The sequence below is a fragment of the Lepidochelys kempii genome, chromosome 10 (genome assembly GCF_965140285.1).
Source record: "Lepidochelys kempii isolate rLepKem1 chromosome 10, rLepKem1.hap1, whole genome shotgun sequence".
NCBI classification, from domain to species: domain Eukaryota; kingdom Metazoa; phylum Chordata; order Testudines; family Cheloniidae; genus Lepidochelys; species Lepidochelys kempii.
The window spans coordinates 22,340,524-22,351,372 of NC_136389.1; the positions used below are offsets into that span (position 1 = coordinate 22,340,524).

Below are 10,849 nucleotides of genomic sequence, written 5' to 3' on the forward strand. Positions count from 1 at the left end.
CGAGAGCAGTGCTGCCCGGCTAAGGCAGGCTAGTCCCTACCTGTTCTGACACCGCGCTGCGCCCTGCAAGTGACCAGCAGTAAGTCCAGCTCCAAGGTGGGGGCCACAGGGCTCCGCACACTCCCATTGGCCAAGCTGGAGGCCGGTGCCTGCGGGCAAGAGCAGCATGGAGCCACTTGCCTGCCTCCATCTAGGAGCCAGACCTGCTGCTGGCCGTTTCTGGGGCACAGCATGGTCTGCGGTGTTAGGACAGGCAGGAAGCCTGCCTTAGCACCCCTGCTGCACTGCTGACTGGGAGCCGCCCGAGGTAAGCCTGCATCCGAATCCCCTGCCCACACCCCAAACCCACAGCCCCAACCAAGCCTGCACTCCCAGCTCAGAGTCTGAGGTAATCCCCTTCCTGCACCCCAAACCCCTCATCCCCAGCCCCACTCAAGCCCACACCCGAACTCCCTGCCCCAGCCCAGCATCCCCTCCCACACCCTAAACTCCTCATTCCTGGCCCCACCCCACAGCCCTCACCCCAACCCTCATCCCCAGCCCTGAGTCCCTCTCAAACACCAAACCCCTCATCCCCAACTCCGTTGGGTCATGGGCATCAACAATTTTCTTCCATTGGGTTGCCAGAAAAAAAGTTTGAAAGCCACGATCTATGGAGTTGGGATTGAACTTTGCCTAGCACTAGAGCAGGGGTTCTCAACCTTTTCCTTTCTGAGCCCCCCTGCTATTAAAATTCTATGGTCCACCCATGCCACAAGAACTGGTTTTCTGCATATAAAAGCCAGGGCCAGCATTAGGGGGTAGGAAGCAGGGCAACTGCCTTGGGCCCCAGGCCACAGCTATATTGCTCAGGGTTGGGTGCAGCCCCAGGGGTTTCAGCCCCATGCAGTGGGGCTTTGGCTTTCTGCCCAGGGCCCCAGCGAATCTAATGCTGGCCCTGCTTGGCACCCCACGCCCCATCCCGAAACCTGCTCACAGCCCACCAGGGGGCCCCAGACCCTGCAGAGTGGAATTTTTCAGTCTGAGGAAAATCATAACACTGTACAGAAGGAGTAGATGGATTTGTGCTGTGTATGTACTTACCTACTACTATAAAACCAGTGACATCTACTGGCAGACAATAATATTTATCACGTTCGTATATTCAATAAAACAGTTACCGTGCAGAAAGCTTGTGACTGCTGCTTTTCTCAGGAGGTGCCTACCTCCCCGGCTGAAATCTGACTGCCTTTCGCCCCCGGCAGACTGAGCGGGAAGCATCTCAAGTGACACCCCCACCCGCTATTCCAACACCTCAACACAGACCCCCTCACCCCAAAACCTGTCTCCCACTTCTCCCTCAGGCCCACACTGACGGCCGGGCACCCGCTTGCCACCCCACTTGTGCAACGTGAGTGTGCAAGCCCCCGCCACGGCTGCGGGCCACGCGCTGGTCTCCCCGTATTCCCTTGACCCTTTCCCCTAGCACGAAGGGGACGCCCCACGCGCCTCCTCCGGCTAACGTTCCCGCCCCGTAACGGAAGACGGGAAGGGAATTTTACACCCTCCCCTATTTGAGCCACGGTAAACCCCCTCCGCGCAGGGCGGGCCGGCCGCGCGCTCCCCCCGACCCCCACACAGCCTGGGCGGGGAGCGTGAGCCGCCCCCGCGGAGAATCCCTGGCCCCGGGCTCTGCGGCGAACGCCGGAGAAGCCCCCAGGACTCCCCGCTTACACAGCACCAGCAGCTTGCTGCGAACGACACGCAACGCTCGCGTCAACCAGCCAGTGCGCATGAGTACTCGGACCACTGAAAGTGGGAGGAGCTGGTGCTTCTAAATGCTGCCCACGCACTCGGAGGTGCCTCAAGAGCACGCCCACTCTCGGGAGTGGTGCCAGCATATATAGCTGTCAAGCGGCGATTTCAACGCAGGCGCGGTGGCCAAGTGGTAAGGCGTCGGTCTCGTAAACCGAAGATCACGGGTTCGAACCCCGTCCGTGCCTAATCCACTTAAGGCCGGTGGTTTTCCTGAGAAGAATTGCTGGGATCATTTTTAGGGGAAAGGCTCAGTAGCATCCAGCGGAGCACGAAGATTTGGTACAGCTGCACACGGGGCCTTTTCAGACACCTCCTTCTGTCTGCTGAGAACCTGCATGTCTGTGTCTCGCTCGTATTGCATTAGTCTCTGTCACTTTCCTTCTGACTATTGCTCAGCTGAGGTCTATGCTTCACCTACCCAGCTATAATTGTCTCCATCCCTGTTTTCATTGTGTATCCTAATTTATTCTTATGCATCCTTCACCCCAATCTCTTGGCACTCACCCAACCTGCAGCAGATGCAATGCCCCTCAGACGGGAGAAATAAAGAGAGGTGGCTCTCCCAAGCCAGACTGAGTACAGGTTGTAATAGCACTTGGGAGTTGTCTCTTTACCCTACAGGCTTGCCTTGCTTTTCCTTGTATTTCCAGCAGCCAGGGACTGAATTGCCATGAGGAAAAAAAAGTTGTGCAGTATTTCAGGCAGATAAATGCATACAAACAAAACACATTGAATACCACAAGTACCAATGCAGACCAAGAAGCTGAGAGCTTCTTTGGACGTGCAGAGCACGGTGAACTCCCACTTTACTCAATGGACCCCAGCCTTCTTCCACTGAAATCAATGTCAAAACTCCCATTGATTTCAATACGAGCAGGGTTTACCCGTTATAGCTTTTCTCAGACTTATTTGGCTCTACCTAAATACCAATCTATCTTTGTTTATTCAAGTTCCTGCAAAGCTAAATATGCAGTCTTTCTCTAGAGTACCAGCCCTGGAGCCTGATCTTGCATGCCTGGTGAACTAAGGAATGTTGACGTTTGATGCCAGCAGCAGGGATATGGGATTGGTCCCAAAATTTATGAACTGCAGATTAGGAGAAGATTGTTGGTCCATACAAAGCACATAAAGCACACACTCCCCTCTCTCATGCTTCAATACACTTATGTGTGGGTGTATAGCCATTCTCAAAAGTTGTGTATCAAATTTGTTGGATAATGATCATAATAAAAGGAGCAGTATGTCATCTATAAATGTTTCTCTCTGTTTTTAAAGAATGTAAATCCTGCTTTTATTTTGGTTATGGGGAGTGGTAAAAATATTAGATTAATTTATCTGTGTCACTAAATAAAAGTATTATTGGTAAGTAGGTCTTGGTATCATGCTTTATTTTACAATGCAAAAATATAAAATGTATTTTGTTTACAATTGCATGGTCAAGATAAAAAGAAATTTAAAGTGTACTTAATTGTATTAATAATGACACAACAAATTTAAGAAGTGAGAGATTTGCAGTTCATTATTTATTGTTTGTTTACATTTTGAATTTCACCCACCTGGGACAATTAAACTAATCTGGTCAGTTTCACCTTTGGTTTTGATCAGTTTTACTTGCTTGTTCTCAGGCATTTCTACAATTTTGTTGTCTGGGTTCAGAACTTTACAATTTTTTCAAGCCATTCGTTTTTTTCACAAGTCATATTAGGTCTGGGTATAGCTTGTTTTTAACTTAATTGGTAAATATGTTTGGTAGACCAGAAATAATGCATCCTACACTTTGATTTAAAGAACAGACTTTTATTTATTTTTCATTTAGCTCTTTTTGCAATGGCACCTTCACTGTGTCATGCAGATCTTCAAACCAAAATAAGTTATTGATATGTAATCCATATTGTGTAAAATACAGGGTTCCTGAGAGTTATCCTTTTACAAACAGTCTAATCTTTGCTTATTATCAACAGAATTATCATTGCCAGCATGGATTTTTAATATTTAATATGCAAGACCTAGTCACACGAGAGCTGATGTCCACCTGATGGCCTACCTGAATGTAGATAACTATATAAAACTATTAATAAAATTAAACAAAAAAATCTCTTTTTATCAAGATTAAATTTTCACAAGACCAAAACGTATGATTTTTCATTACACAAATCTTTCGTAAACCAATTTAAGTTTGTATTTAATCATTAGATAAATAGTGGCATTATTTTGCTAAAATGTTAAAAAAGCAAAAATCATATTGCATACTTGACACCTTACTGTTGTACTTTTCTACGTGTGAAATACAATGAAAATTATTCTCACATGGAAACATTCAGACTGACCTGCTAACAGAAAAATTACTTTGGATAGTTAAATGTTTACTTAGATTACTCCAATAAGGGATTATGTCGAATGTATACAAATTGCTTACTCTCACTGTGTCCGATATCAGTGGCAGTTTTTGGTGCAAAGGCAATGCAGGAATACAACAAGGAAATGTTCTACAGTGTATTATCTTTTTAAAAATATTTTTATAGTAAGCTGTCAGACATTCAGACATAATGTCCCTATCCTTCCCTTTAGAGCATGATGTCCACAGCTACTTTCCAAGATTAACCACCAAATGATGAGATCCATAAATCCAAGATATATCTTTTAATTCCCTAAAGCATGTTTTTCATTCACTACAACCTCAATAATAAATCTAAAGTAGAATTGCACTGTATGATACTGTGCTTGTTTAAATATATGTTTTTTTCTTGAAAGAACTGCAAAAAAGGGGCAAGACTATCACAAACGGTACATGAAATCCTATAACTCCACTCACCATCCATCATAAAGATGGTTTGGAGCCTATGTACACTCAAATGAAAAAATACAGAGCCAAATCCTGAAAGCCTTACACAGATTAAACTCCCACTGCTGACACTGGGCATTTTGCCTGAATAAAACTTCAGGGCAGGTCCCATAGCTGTTCACTTGAAATTATATATTGATTTTGTATTGGAAGATGATCTTCTAAAATCATAGCAGAAACATAGCTGTTGTAGAATATAAATTGAAGTACTATAACTGTAGTTAAGACATGTGGGTATAATTTAAAGAAAAATATTATGGCAGACTTACTGCAGTGACATGCAGAATTAATTTACATCATGTCAGACTGAGCGCCTCTTTAAAATTTATCATGATAAATTTATCATTTATCAGCTATCCTTTTCTTTATATCATATCCAAATGACTGTTTCTTCACATTCTACTAGGAAAGGTGTACTGATAATACTAATCTTTATTTCTAGCATAATTTACTAGATATTTTCAGTCCTTGCCAAAAGAAATACTTAAAAATGCCTAAGACATAAGTAATCAATCCTGCTCCCATTTAAGTCACTCAGGAGTTTTGTTATTGACTTCATTAGAAGGGCCCTCGCCCTATATTAAGGCAGCAGATTTTTAACTTTAGTAATCCAGTATAATATTTAAATAGTTTCTTCCTTCATATGCTGCATTATATTGCATTATGCAAGCCCGCAAAAGATGGAAAGGGTGCCAAAAGTCAATGCAGCATTGTATGCCCCCAAACATGCTGCCATTGATAGATTGCACTGGGTGGAGTACATAGAGGAACTGCAGTTTTTTCTGGCTCCACCCTTTGTCTGCACTGCATCTCTACTGGTCCTGTGAGCTGGGGAGGAGAAGAAGGGAGTTTAATGGCTGCAGATGATAATCCCTGCAGATGATAGTTCACTTCCACACATTTTCCCTTTGAAGGAGAATTCCGCTACCATGCATTACGCTTTCTATAACAATTATGCAGAATGAGTAAATGGATAATTGTTTTATTTTGTGCATGTTTTTGGTTTTTTTATTTGATATATCTTTAAAATAAGTATGATCCCTACAGAAATTGTCCTGGGCACTGAAAGGAGCACCAAAAGGGGCACCAACCAAGAGGCCAAGAATAGTTCACCCTTTAAAGCCAAATTTTGTTCTCTTAAAGAAAGTAAGAATGCATAAAAGAAAATGTTTGACAGATCAGCATAGTATTAAGGATTTATACCAGATTGTTGTCACTGATTTTCATGAATTGTAGACCTGCTGTGGGAGGAATTATCTGATCCATGCTTCTGCCAAACATGATAAGTTTTTAATCAGCACAGTCGTTTCCTTATATTTTATTTGGCTACTGTGTACCTTTTACTGGATTTCCAATCCAGAATACGCTTTCTAGTCATCTCTTTACCAGATAGAACAGATCATTATAGTAACTCTGAATTTGATTAGCATTAAATGTAGAACATGCAGTGTTAGTTGAAACAGCACGATCCTAGTCTGTGTGCAGTATAACCCAGATATTAAGTAATAATGTATGTAAATAAAGTTGCTTGAAACTAGCAAATACTCACTCAAGCAGGAATATGCTTTGGCTGTGTCCAGCCCCATGCCTAGCCTCTTGTAGACTCTTCTAAGAGGAGGACAGATTTCCATATAGCATAAGGAAGCGGGCTGTGAAAAAAATGTGTACAAGGGGCTTGCCTAGCCAGAGTATTCCTATATGTATATGATCATAAACATATGGCTCATACCCCATCAGGACTTTCCAGCTGTTATATAATTTATGAAGGATTTGTGGAGCTGTGATTTTTCCATTAGGGAAGAATTCAGGCAGCCAACCAGCACCCTGCATTTCTGGCTCAGCTCTTGCTGGTATGTACACATGTGCAGTCCCAACAGGAATTCAGCACAATAAAAGTTAAAATAAAATAAAAAACTGTAATTAAGAATTGAGTTAACTTAGATTTTCTAAGCACTGTGCAAACAGGTTTTACAGCACTACTCCCATTAGGCCAGGGGTTCTCAAACTTGGGGTCATGACCCCTTAGGGGGTCATGCGGTTATTACATGGGGTTCACAAGCTATCAGCCTCCACCCCAAACCCCGCTTCACATCAAATATTTATAAGAGTGTTAAATATAAAAATGTGTTTTTAATTTATAAGGACGGTCACACTCAGAGGCTTGTTGGGGGAAAGGGCTCACAAATACAAAAGTTTGAGAACCACTGCATTAGGCTAACTTCTGCCCTCCGAAGTACATAGAGAGCCCTCAGTAAAGTCAGCAGGGGGGAGGATTTATTTCTGTGGTGGAACTGGGGCCAGCAGAGGGACCAAGTGGAGGGCAATGTGTCTCCCTTTTCTCAGGGCTTGTGATGGTTCAGTCTTCAGTACAGTTGACAGCAGACTGTGTGCTATCCTATAATGTGCCTTGGGTGCAATGGCCCTCTGATGGGGGGCACTCAACATTGGGCAGCGCCTCCTAATGGTTAATCTGGGGAGTTAGCTCTGACATCTGCTAGCACACCCTTTGCTGCAGTTACTCAGTCCATCATTCCAATCATTCACTCACTCACTCACTCCACAGCCTCTCATCCTCTGGGCCTGCAGTGCTTTCCTCTTGATAGCTTTGCATTCAAGCCAAGTCACATTAAAGTTCTCCCCCTTTTGGAATATCGCAAGTTCTTTGAGGCAAACTGTCCCAGGCAGTCCACTCCGCACTGTCTGGTCTGTACCACTCCCCTAGTGACTGGTAGGGGAACCCAGGACCATCTTCTACACCAGGTCACAGTCTAGGGACCCAGGAGCTCTGGGCTTTTACTCTCTCTGCTGTTACCACTCCTTCTCTACTTTCTCTTTGCAGCTTCCTGCTTTTCCCTCTTGTATCAGGGGGTTCAAATACAGGTTTCCTTTCCTCCCCTAGCCTGCCAACTTCCTTTCTTTACAGATCCTGCCCAGCTCCTCCCCCCAGCTGGACTTCATGTGCAATTAAGCCGTAGCACTCCCTAGGTTTCCTCCAGGTGCAGCCTAAGGTTAAATGGACTAATTTACCCTTTCAGGCCTTGTGTTGGGTGGACACCCCATCACAGACCCCTATGAATTACTCTGGCAGCAGAACTAGCTGTGACATAGGAATACCCCAGCCACATACCTTCCTAACTCTGACATGCCCCCAGTGTGATTCCTATCCCAGGGCACCTGCCAGCAGAAATTAACTTTGCAGCTGCTGTGGATTCCCCTCCATCAGGAGAATTCGGGGGCGAGGGGTCTGGTCAGCCTTCTCTTGGCCCTTTTTTGCCATCGCAGCTGATGCAAACGGAGCATAAGAAAGTGAAGAATTAGAGTAATATATGCACATTTAAGGGCAGAATTTGTCACATTGATGTTAATGGGAGTCATCCTGCTAATATAGCCCTGCCTTTAATTTATCCTTTAGCACAGGGGTCGGCAACCTTTCAGAAGTGGTGTGCCAAGTTTTCATTTATTCACTCTAATTTAAGGTTTAGCATGCCAGTAATACATTTTAACATTTTTAAAAGGGCTCTTTCTATAAGTCTATAATATATAACTAAACTATTGTTGTACGTAAAGTAAATAAGGATTTTAAATGTTTAAGAAAGTTAATTTAAAATTAAATTAAAATGCAGAGCCCCCCTGACCGGTGGCCAGGACCCGGGCAATGTAAGTGCCACTGAAAATCAGTTCATGTGCCGCCTTTGGCACTCGTGCCATAGGTTGCCTACCCCTGCTTTAGCATCTCTCACTGTTTCAGTCAGTATAAGTAAAACTATATTCTGAAACTCCAAGCACTACCCAATCACAATGGTGAAAGAAGACTGTATAGCAGTTTTTAAACTCAATTTCCTTGCTTTTTTCATCTTAAGTCAGACCCTTGCTACCTCTTTGCTTTAAAAACTTAGTTAATTTTACATGTGACAACCAATATGACCAACAGAGGACAGCAAATACATTTTTTTAATGATCAAAGGATTCGAAACTTCAGACTGTCATCCACGTTCCCCTGAGGAAATTAATCTGAGTGACAACAGTAACATGTCTCAAATAGTCTGACCATCTTAAAAAGTCCTTTTGCAATTTACAAAAAAGCTGTTTTGGATTTTAAGAGATTGTTTAAAATGTGTCCTTTAAACAAGTATTATTATGAATGAGACTGAGTAGATGAACCTATTAAATTATGGAATCTGTATTTTTATATCATTGTTAATTCAACACAGAGCTGACAGTTAAAACTCACAGCACACTTCAAGTGAGATTGTAGCTCAGATAATTTTTTTCATACTATGCCTCTTTCAGGATTGCAGATGAGGAAGATATTTGTAATTACATTTTTAATAAATGCAAGCTTTTATTAAAATTAAAACAAGGCAGGGGCACAAATCCAAACAGCAATATTTTTGTATTTACTCTTGGGGGTGTAGGTGGGAAGATTTCCTGGCTCATGTTGAAAATTTGAACAAGACCACCAAGGGTAATTTAATTATGAAAATCCAAATGACCAACAAAAGTTAAACACATTGAAACCTATTATCTTCTTTCCCCAAAAGCTGGTCATCATGGTTTTCTACAGTTGTCACTGCTATTGTTGGAATACAGATTGTTTTCCAAATCAGGAATGCATTGAAATCCTTATTTAATTAGTAATAATAATAACACTTTTCTCTTTTGAATGCTTTACTTATGAGAATCTTAAAATACTTTTCAAACACAGTATAAGCCTAAGAACATTTCTAGACTCCTATTAATTATTATTATTATTTATATTAATAGGGGCAAAGGAAGACAAAGTATTTTTAATACTTAATTGGGACAATTAATGTGAGTAAAGGTTTAAAGGACTGGACTCCAAGACATTAGACACATGCATAAAGCATATAAAGGGTAAATATAAAGATTTATGAGAAATACATGTAATAATAATAACTGCCTTCATCACAAAGTACAGTGGTCTTGTGAGAACTGATTTACAAGGTGCTTACAGAGCCTGATCCTGTGAGTTGCTGAGCACCCTCCACTTTCATTTAAGTCAATGGAAAGTATGCACCTGGCCAGATTGGGGCCTTATCATGCAAATTATTATTCATGTTAGCAATAATAATTATACTTTGCATGTACACAGCAATAGCTTCAGTGTTATTCAAGTGAATAAAGATTTGCAAGATGGCACACACAGTGCAGGCTGGAAATACATCACTGTATCCTCTGATGTAGGTAAGAATTATAAGCACTGAAATCAGCATTTTTCATATATATAGTCCTTTTATTTACTTTGTGCCTGTGTATGATGTAAGGTGTGTGTGGGGGGACAGTAAACACAACAGACAGGCATCTGTAAGCATCATTAGAAAATGAGGAAAGAGCTTTACTGATTAGCTTTTCTTCACATATGACAGTCCCAGACCTTATCTGAGAAATGTGAGTTAAGTGCTTTGCTATTCTTTTTTTAAAAACCATTATCTGATCAGAGAAGCATGAAAAGCACTTTACTGCTCACTTGATTTTTTTCCCCCTCCTTGGGCTGGGAGCCCTCTGCAGGAAGTGAAGCTGAATTTCACAAATCTTCCCTTTCTGACGTCTCCCGAATTTCTAGGAATGCCCCTTCCCTGTTACTATATTTGGAGGTAGCTTCTAGGAAAAAAATAATTTACAGACGATCTTGGACTCACCACACCTACTATACAAGGACTCACTTCACCTAAGATTCTCTGACAAGGACCCTAAAGGAGTTTAGAAGCCAAATGACTGGGATCATCAACTCCAGTGACAGAGCGGCATGTCTTTGTAACAGTGTTGCAGAAATGAGCATGGAGAGGGAATGGGAAAGGGGAGAGAGGTGTCTTTGTGGCAACAATGAGTGAATCTTCTCTAGTTATCTCCTGGTTGCTGGGTTTTTTCCTCTGCACTTTCTTTTGCAGTTGAAAGGAAGATGATCGTTTTAAAATTATTAATCCTCCTTTTTTTCTTCTTCTTTTCATCCTCCCTGCCACCCCCCTTGATGTGGCCTCTTGTTTAGCTTGTGGCGTGACCATGATGAAGAAATTTTTCTGGGAGCCTGGCAGTGTGATCTTTTTATGTAATGAGTCAGGATTTTGCCAAGGGAAGGAGCAGGGTTTGAGGATTGAGTGTGTCTCCTTTCAAGAAGAAAACTGACAGGCGAGATGCACCTTTTCCCCAGGATCCTTTTTCCCCCTCCCCGCCTCACAGGAATGACAAGTG

At 42.5% G+C, this 10,849-nt stretch overlaps 2 long non-coding RNA genes and 1 other non-coding gene across 5 annotated transcripts in view; 2 read left to right on the forward strand and 1 right to left on the reverse strand.

Moving 5' to 3' along the window:
- Nucleotides 1-1,851, reverse strand: part of LOC140918318 (uncharacterized) — a 95,467-nt gene extending 93,616 nt beyond the window's left edge. The window contains exon 1 of one of the 2 annotated variants that reach the window (XR_013636401.1): nucleotides 1,714-1,851. This is a non-coding gene — a long non-coding RNA (uncharacterized LOC140918318). Of the gene's footprint in view, nucleotides 1-1,160 lie in introns of both variants that reach the window. The other variant, XR_012161145.1, reaches the window with a different exon arrangement.
- Nucleotides 1,852-1,910: 59 nt separating this feature from the next.
- Nucleotides 1,911-1,982, forward strand: TRNAT-CGU (transfer RNA threonine (anticodon CGU)). The gene has a single exon. It is a non-coding gene; the product is annotated as a tRNA-Thr (tRNA).
- An 8,172-nt stretch (nucleotides 1,983-10,154) lies between these two features.
- LOC144930912 (uncharacterized) overlaps nucleotides 10,155-10,849 on the forward strand; it is a 63,989-nt gene continuing 63,294 nt past the window's right edge. The window contains exon 1 of one of the 2 annotated variants that reach the window (XR_013636403.1): nucleotides 10,155-10,849. This is a non-coding gene — a long non-coding RNA (uncharacterized LOC144930912). The other variant, XR_013636402.1, reaches the window with a different exon arrangement.